Raw genomic sequence first — 7,500 nt, forward strand, 5'->3', positions numbered from 1 at the left:
TAGACGAGCCACACTAGGGTATAACCGCCCGTTACAGAGAGATCTAATAGATATACAGTTAGGAGAGATATTTTGATAATCGTGTTTCATTCAGTTACGGGTATTATAGGATCACCGTGACAGGAGTAAAAATTGGGGCGCTCGTCCCGGATCTGAAACGGGACATGCATATTTAAAAAAGTATTGTTTGTAAATGGGGGCTTTATAAATTATTTTTACAAATTAACTAGAAGTAGCAACGTTGTTCACTAGAAAATTAATTAATAATAAGTGCGTCATATCTAAACATGGATAAGAATTTGCTGGATAGGCCTACGCTCAGTGTAGTGGAGATTAAGCGAGCACGTAAGGCCGAGTTAGTTGAAACCGCGGGTGAGCGAGAAATTGATTTAGCATCAGCTAAAACCTTAGGAGATATAAGGACAATTATTATCCAGGAAATTTTTGGTGATAGTCTTGTTATGGAAGACAGTGAGATTGTTCCAGAAATAGAGATAAATGAGTTAAGTGTGGAACAACAATTAGCTTTTAAGCAGCTTGAGTACGAAAGAGAAGAACATGCGTTAGATAGAGAGAGAGAAGAGAGAGATAGAGAGAGGGATAGAGAGAGAGAGAGAGAGAGAGAGAGAGAGAGAGAGAGAGAGAGAGAGAGAGAGAGAGAGAGAGAGAGAGAGAGAGAGAGAAAGAAGATAGAGATAGAGAAAGAGAGAGAGAGAGAAAGAGAAGAAAGGGATAGAGAAGATAGAGAAGAGAGAGATAGAGAGAGAGAGAAGAGAGAGACAGGGATACAGAATTCCAGTTAGCAAAATTAAAAGTGGAACATGAGTTAAAGTTGAATACTGAAGAAGTTAGACGGGAAGCCGGAAGTGGGTTTAACATGTCGGAGGCTTATAGATCAGTGCCTGTATTTGATGACCAGGAGGTAGGTATGTTCTTCCAACTTTTTGAACGGGTCGCTAAGCAGCTAAATTGGCCGCAGTCTAAGTGAACATTGTTAGCCGTGTCTTAAGTTTAAGGGGAAGGCTAGTGTAGCTTATAATTCAATGAGTGACGAGCGAGCAAGTCAGTACGACCTAGTTAAGGCGGCAGTGTTGAGGGCATATGAATTACGACCTGAGGATTATTGTTTACGGTATAGCGAGTTGAGAAAAACGCAGGGTCAGTCTTATAGTCAGTTTGTGGCTAAGAAGGCAGGGATGTTTGATAAATGGGTGATTTCTCATCAGGTAGAGTCATATACCGAGTTACGGGAGTTGTTGATCTCACAGGACATTAAAAATGGATTACCAGTTAGCTTACGTATTCATTTAGAGGATCGTGATGTCAAAAAGATAGAGGAGGCAGGCATAGTGGCAGATGATTACGTGTTAATACACAAAGCTCAGGCAGTACAGGGTAGCTCTTTACAACAGGGTGATAAGAAGAAATTTCAGCCAGGTTTTTCCCGGGAAGGTAACTATCGGGGAGAATTATCTAGTTGGTCAGCTAGTCAGGCAAGGAATGCACCCGGTGGGCAAAGTAAGGATAAGCCTGCATTATCAGCCAATGCACGAATATTTCGTCCACATTGCAGTTACTGTAAAAAGGATAACCATCTTGTCGGGGACTGTTTTAAAAGGAAACGCGATAATGCGCAAGTGGTCGGTTTAGTGAGGTTGATGAGACTAGATATCCTGCGTGTGTAATGACTAGGGCTATGGCCAGAAGGGTAACACGAGACCCAGAGGATATTTGTGATATGTCTGATACGTGTGTGAGCCATGAAATTGGAGTGGATGAGGTTATCAGTAAAATGGTAGATAAGTCAACTCAGGAATTAAATGTGGTGGAACCTGTTGATCTCCCGCAGAGGGGAAATGAACCAGTTGTGTTTGATAGGAGGGACTTATTTTGTAATAGACAAGAGTTAATCCTAGAGCAGGGGACTGATCCAAGTTTGTTGGCAGCTCGCACTACATTGTTAACTGAGGGTGAGATGGAGGATCAGATGTCAGGTTATTATATGGACAAGGGAGTATTAATGAATAAGTGTGTGGAAAGGGTTGTGCCTGATAGTGAGGAATGTGTGACAAGATGTAGAATTGTGGTGCCTTCTAAGTACCGTCCGTCATTGTTATTGTTAGCACATGAGGACGTGTTTGCTGGCCACTTAGGGCGGAATAAAACTCATAGTAAACTTGCCTCAGAGTTTTATTGGAAGGGAATGTTTGTAGATGTCAGTAAGCATTGTATGTCATGTGTGTCAGGTTGTGGGCAAACCAAATCAGCTAATTCCCCCCTATCCCCTGCAGAAGGTTCCCATAGTTGGGGGAAGCTTTTTCAAAAGTGTTGATAGATGTCGTGGGGCCATTACCGAAAACGCGTTCAGGCAACCAATTCTTGTTAACAATTATGTGCTTAACTACGCGTTTTCCAGAGGCGATTCCCTTAAGGAAGGTTACTGCGTCTGTTGTAGCTAGTGCGCTGCTTAAGTACTTCACGTACACGGGTTTACCAGGTGAAATTCAAAGCGACCGGGGTACGAACTTTATGAGCAAGTTAATCCAGCAAGTACTGTCTATGTTAGATATACGACAGATTCGTTCTGCTGCATTCCACCCTGAGAGCCAGGGCGCAATAGAACGTTTCCACCAGAGCATGAAAAGTATGCTCCGCTGCCATTGTTTCGACAATGGTACTGACTGGGACCAGTCAATTCCTTTCGTGTTGTTCGCAGCACGGGATGCTAAGCAAGAATCCTTAGGATTCACCCCATTTGAGTTGGTCTATGGGCATTCAGCCCGAGGCCCTCTCAAATTGGTAAAAGATAGTTGGTTAGACAAGGATAATGCCGAAAACCTGCTGATTTATGTAGGGAGAGTTAGAGATAGGTTGTGGCAGGCGACCGAACTGGCTAGGAAGCACCTGAGCTATGCTCAGAGCAAAATAAAATCAGTGTTTGATAGGAAGGCTAAGAGTCGGGAATTTAAACCAGGGGATAAAGTGCTGCTGTACCTTCCCATTAAACGGGGTTCATTACAGAACAGATATTTCGGTCCCTATGTTGTGCACAAACGGGTTAATGAGACAGGGTATGTGATAAACACTCCTGATAGGGTTAGGAAAAGTAGGTATTGTCACATCAATTTGCTAAAAGGTTATTTAGACAGACTGCCGATAGTTCCAGTGTTGCCTGTCCAAATTGAGAGTCACTCAACTTCCTGTGATGACGTCAAGACTGCAGAGATCAAGTTAACCAACAGCCAGATTCTAGCAGACTTGAGTTCTTATCTACAGCACCTTGACAGCACCCAGCGAGCAAAGTTGACTACGTTGATACAAGACAATGTTTCCATTTGTCAGGACTTTCTAACGGTTACCAATACCTTAATCCAGGAGGTGCGCTTGGAACCCAACGCTACACCGATTCGACAGCATGCCTATCGGATAAATCCTGTAAAACGTGCGGCACTAAAAAAGGAGATAGATTACATGTTGGAACACGACATTCTGGAACCATCAAACAGTCAGTGGGCATCACCTGTTATTCTGATTCAAAAGGGAGATAACAGTTTCCGGGTCTGCGCTGACCTACGTCGCGTGAATCAACTCATCAAGGCAGATGCCTACCCTCTACCCCGCCTTGACGATTGCATCGACCAAGTTGGACACGCGCAATACATCACCAAATTGGACCTACTGAAGGGTTTTTATGCCATTCCGTTAACGGAGGAAGCTAAGGACATTCTGGCGATCATCACACCTGACGGCCTCTTCCAATTCCGAGTGATGCCGTTTGGTTTGAAGACTGCCCTTGCTGCCTTTCAAAGGATGATGAACCAGGTGTTATCAGACCTAGAAAACGTCAGTGTGTATCTGGACGATGTGGTGTTAGCCACCGACACTTGGGATGAACATTTAACCGGGTTACAACAAATATTCAGTCGCCTACAGAAAGCTAACTTGACTGTGAACCTGGGCAAATGTGAATTCGTGAAAGCTTCAGTGACCTACTTAGGTCATACTGTCGGACATGGTTGCGTCGCCCCACTGCAGGCCAAGACACTAAGCATCAGCCAGTACCCTGCACCGACCAACCGTCGTGAAGTTCGCCGGTTCCTTGGTATGGCCTGTTATTATCGTCGTTTCTGTGCTAAATTTGCGACGGTAGCGGCCCCCATCAAATCGCTGCTAAAGAAGGAAACGAAGTTCCAGTGGTCAGATGAATGCGAGAAGTCATTCAACCGTCTCAAGCAGATGCTCTCCTCGTCTCCCGTGATGGCAGCGCCAGACTACCGAATGCCTTTCAAACTAGCTGTGGATGCCAGTGACGTGGGAGCTGGAGCTGTGCTGTTCCAGGAAGACGAAAATGGGCTGGACCATCCTGTAAGTTTCTTCTCCAAAAAGTTTGACTAACACCAGGTGAACTATTCCACTATAGAGAAGGAAGCTTTGGCCATGGTACAAGCTCTGAAGCATTTTGAGATCTACGTGAAATCGGCAGTGCATCAAGTGGTGGTCTTTACTGATCATAATCCACTCACTTTCATTCACAGAATGAAAGCCACCAACCAGAGAGTTTTGAGATGGAGTCTTCTCCTGCAGGAATTCCCAATTACCATTGAACATATCAAGGGCACATCCAATGTAATCGCTTATGCCCTGTCCCGAAGTTGAACGTTATAATAATGTGTTGACATTCTTGATTTCTGTTTTGTTTTTATATATTTTATTTGTATACCAGGGACTCAGAGACTCAGTGTGATTACTGGTAGTCACCTTATTACTATGTGTTATAAATGCCCGGATGCGTCGGTTAACGCACATTTGTTTTATTGTAGTATATTTCCCTATTCCTAGAGTAGAGGAAATATCCTTTTTGAGGTAGGGGTGTGTGACGGTACATGCTCTTAATTTCTTTTCGCCTGTGGTGATATTAATTGTTTTAGAGGGCCGTGTGCAGTTCCAATATGCACTTAGCCCAGGTGGGCACTTTGTTACGTAATACCTTCGCGCGAACGTGCACCCCACTATGCACTTAGTCCAGTTGTGGAGGCCATGTGGCCAGTAGTTACGTAATACCTCTGCGAGTGCGGTTTCGACGACCGTGATTTTGGCGACTAGGCGTCAGTAAGTCTGGCGATCTAAGACAAATATGCCGGCGTGGTCGCTGTGGAAATATCACTTGATAGGGGGAGGGCCGCGATGTACCCCCAGGAGATATTCGGTTATTATGATAAATAGCTAGGGTTTTAGAAATATCGGGGAGAAACATATTGGAAGGCTTCCAGGGAACGTTCGTCCGTTTGGACTTGGTAAATATCATTTCTGCTCTGTTGTATAACCTTGATGTGATTGATGTGACTTTAAATATTTTAATACTGTATTATACCAATATTATTTAGACGGTGCTGCCGGTCATCTGACGCAGTATACTGTAGGCTCACTGTACTAAATAATTATTAAGGCTTAGCCAGTCATCCTAGAGGAACTAGGTAAACTGTAGGTTATTGTCTTTATTGTGATAGGTACCAGTATTAATTCTGTGTTACAAGGTTACTGAATGAGTAGTAAGGGTTAATTAAAAATTAACCAGTTAGGAATAGAGTTGTAATTCCTTTATTAATTAAGTTCCCCTGGAAGCGTTTCTCAATTATCACACGTTATTGAACGAGTAGTAAGGGTTAATTAAAAATTAACCAGTTAGGAATAGAGTTGTAATTCCTTTATTAATTAAGTTCTCCTGGAAGCGTTTCTCAATTATCACACGTGTGGGTGTTGTGTCACGGTGAAGTGATTAGCATATTGTGTAAACTAGACACCTAGAGATTAACTAATTAAGTTATCAGTTCTGGGTTGTTATTATTTGTTGTTGTTAATTAACTACTGCGGCAGTACATTTGTCAGCGTAGGTTAATACAGATTCCAAAGTGTATTGTGTTTTTGTTGTGTTTTCTAATGAACTAAACGTGCTATATTACATATACTTTATATAAGATCGTATCTCTAATCATACCTAGACGAGCCACACTAGGGTATAACCGCCCGTTACAGAGAGATCTAATAGATATACAGTTAGGAGAGATATTTTGATAATCGTGTTTCATTCAGTTACGGGTATTATAGGATCCCCGTGACACTACTACTACTACTACTACCACCACCACCACCACCACTACTACTACCATTACTACAACTACTGCTACTACTACTACTAGTACTACTACCATTACTACTACTACTACTACTACTACTACTACTACTACTACTACTACTACTACTACTACTACTACTACTACTTCTACTACTACTACTATTTCTACCACCACCACCACCACTACTACTATTACTAACATTACTACTGCTACTACTGCTACTACTAATACTAATACTACTACCATTACTACTGCTACTACTACTACTACCAATACTACTACTAGTAATGCTGCTGCTACTACTACTACTACTACTACTACTACTACTACTACTACTACTACTACTACTGCTGCTACTGCTACTGCTGCTACTACTACTACTACTACTACTGATACTACTACTGCTACTACTACTACCACCACCACCATCACCACCACCACTACTACTATCACCACTACTACTACTACTACAACCACCACTCCTGATAGAAATGTTATAGTTATTGACCAAAAAAATGTATGTTAGTTTTTCCCCGTTAATGATATAAATGTTTTTATACGTGAGCATATGTAGAAAGGCAATATAATTATAGGTCTACAATTACTACTACTATTATTAATACGACTACTACTACCACCACTACTACTATCACTACTACTACCTTTACTACTGCTACTTCTACTACTACCACTACTACTGCTATTACTTTTACTACCACTACCATTACCACTACTACCTGATACAAAAATGTCTTAATATTTCCTTATTATAGTCGTTGACCAGAAAAATATATATTGTTTTATTTTCCCCGTTAATGACCGAACACTTTCTTATACGTGAACATATGTCATACAGGCAATATAATTATAGTTCTTATCAAATATTTTCTTTGAAATGAGCTTTATATAAAACTATGGAGGTCAAACTTATTAAATGCCATCCAATGACAAGATGACACTTAAATGTCAAGATAACAGTCGTTATTGTCATGTTGGCGTTAATTTTATTTATTAATCAAATTCGTTTGATGTAGTTAAATTGATATCATTCAAAGCATCTCAACGGATCTGGTGTTTCGAAATACAGCCAAACGTCGGTATCTCGACCTCGGTAACCTCGAGTACCCAACATATCTCGAGGTCCATTGCCGGTCCCGGCATTTTCCCTATGTAATGTTACCAAATCGAGCACTGTTATCTTGAGCACGCTAACCTCGAGTACCAGGCTTATGTCGAGCACATTTTGGTGTCCCTAGGTACACTTTGTTGGTTTTTTCCTCGAAGTATAACAAAAATTACCTGCGTTGACTATTGCTTTTATTTGCCATTGTATATATGTGTGTGTACATGTGTGTGTACGTGTGCG

At 41.7% G+C, this 7,500-nt stretch overlaps 2 long non-coding RNA genes across 2 annotated transcripts in view; one reads left to right on the forward strand and one right to left on the reverse strand.

The window, feature by feature from the left end:
• Window positions 1-7,500, forward strand: part of LOC121389404 — a 28,538-nt gene that overhangs the window by 16,102 nt on the left and 4,936 nt on the right. The gene's annotated exons all lie outside the window — the stretch shown is intronic.
• LOC121389405 overlaps window positions 1-7,500 on the reverse strand; it is a 34,648-nt gene that overhangs the window by 5,308 nt on the left and 21,840 nt on the right. The window lies entirely within an intron of this gene.

Source organism: Gigantopelta aegis, chromosome 14 (assembly GCF_016097555.1).
Source record: "Gigantopelta aegis isolate Gae_Host chromosome 14, Gae_host_genome, whole genome shotgun sequence".
Classification (NCBI taxonomy): domain Eukaryota; kingdom Metazoa; phylum Mollusca; class Gastropoda; order Neomphalida; family Peltospiridae; genus Gigantopelta; species Gigantopelta aegis.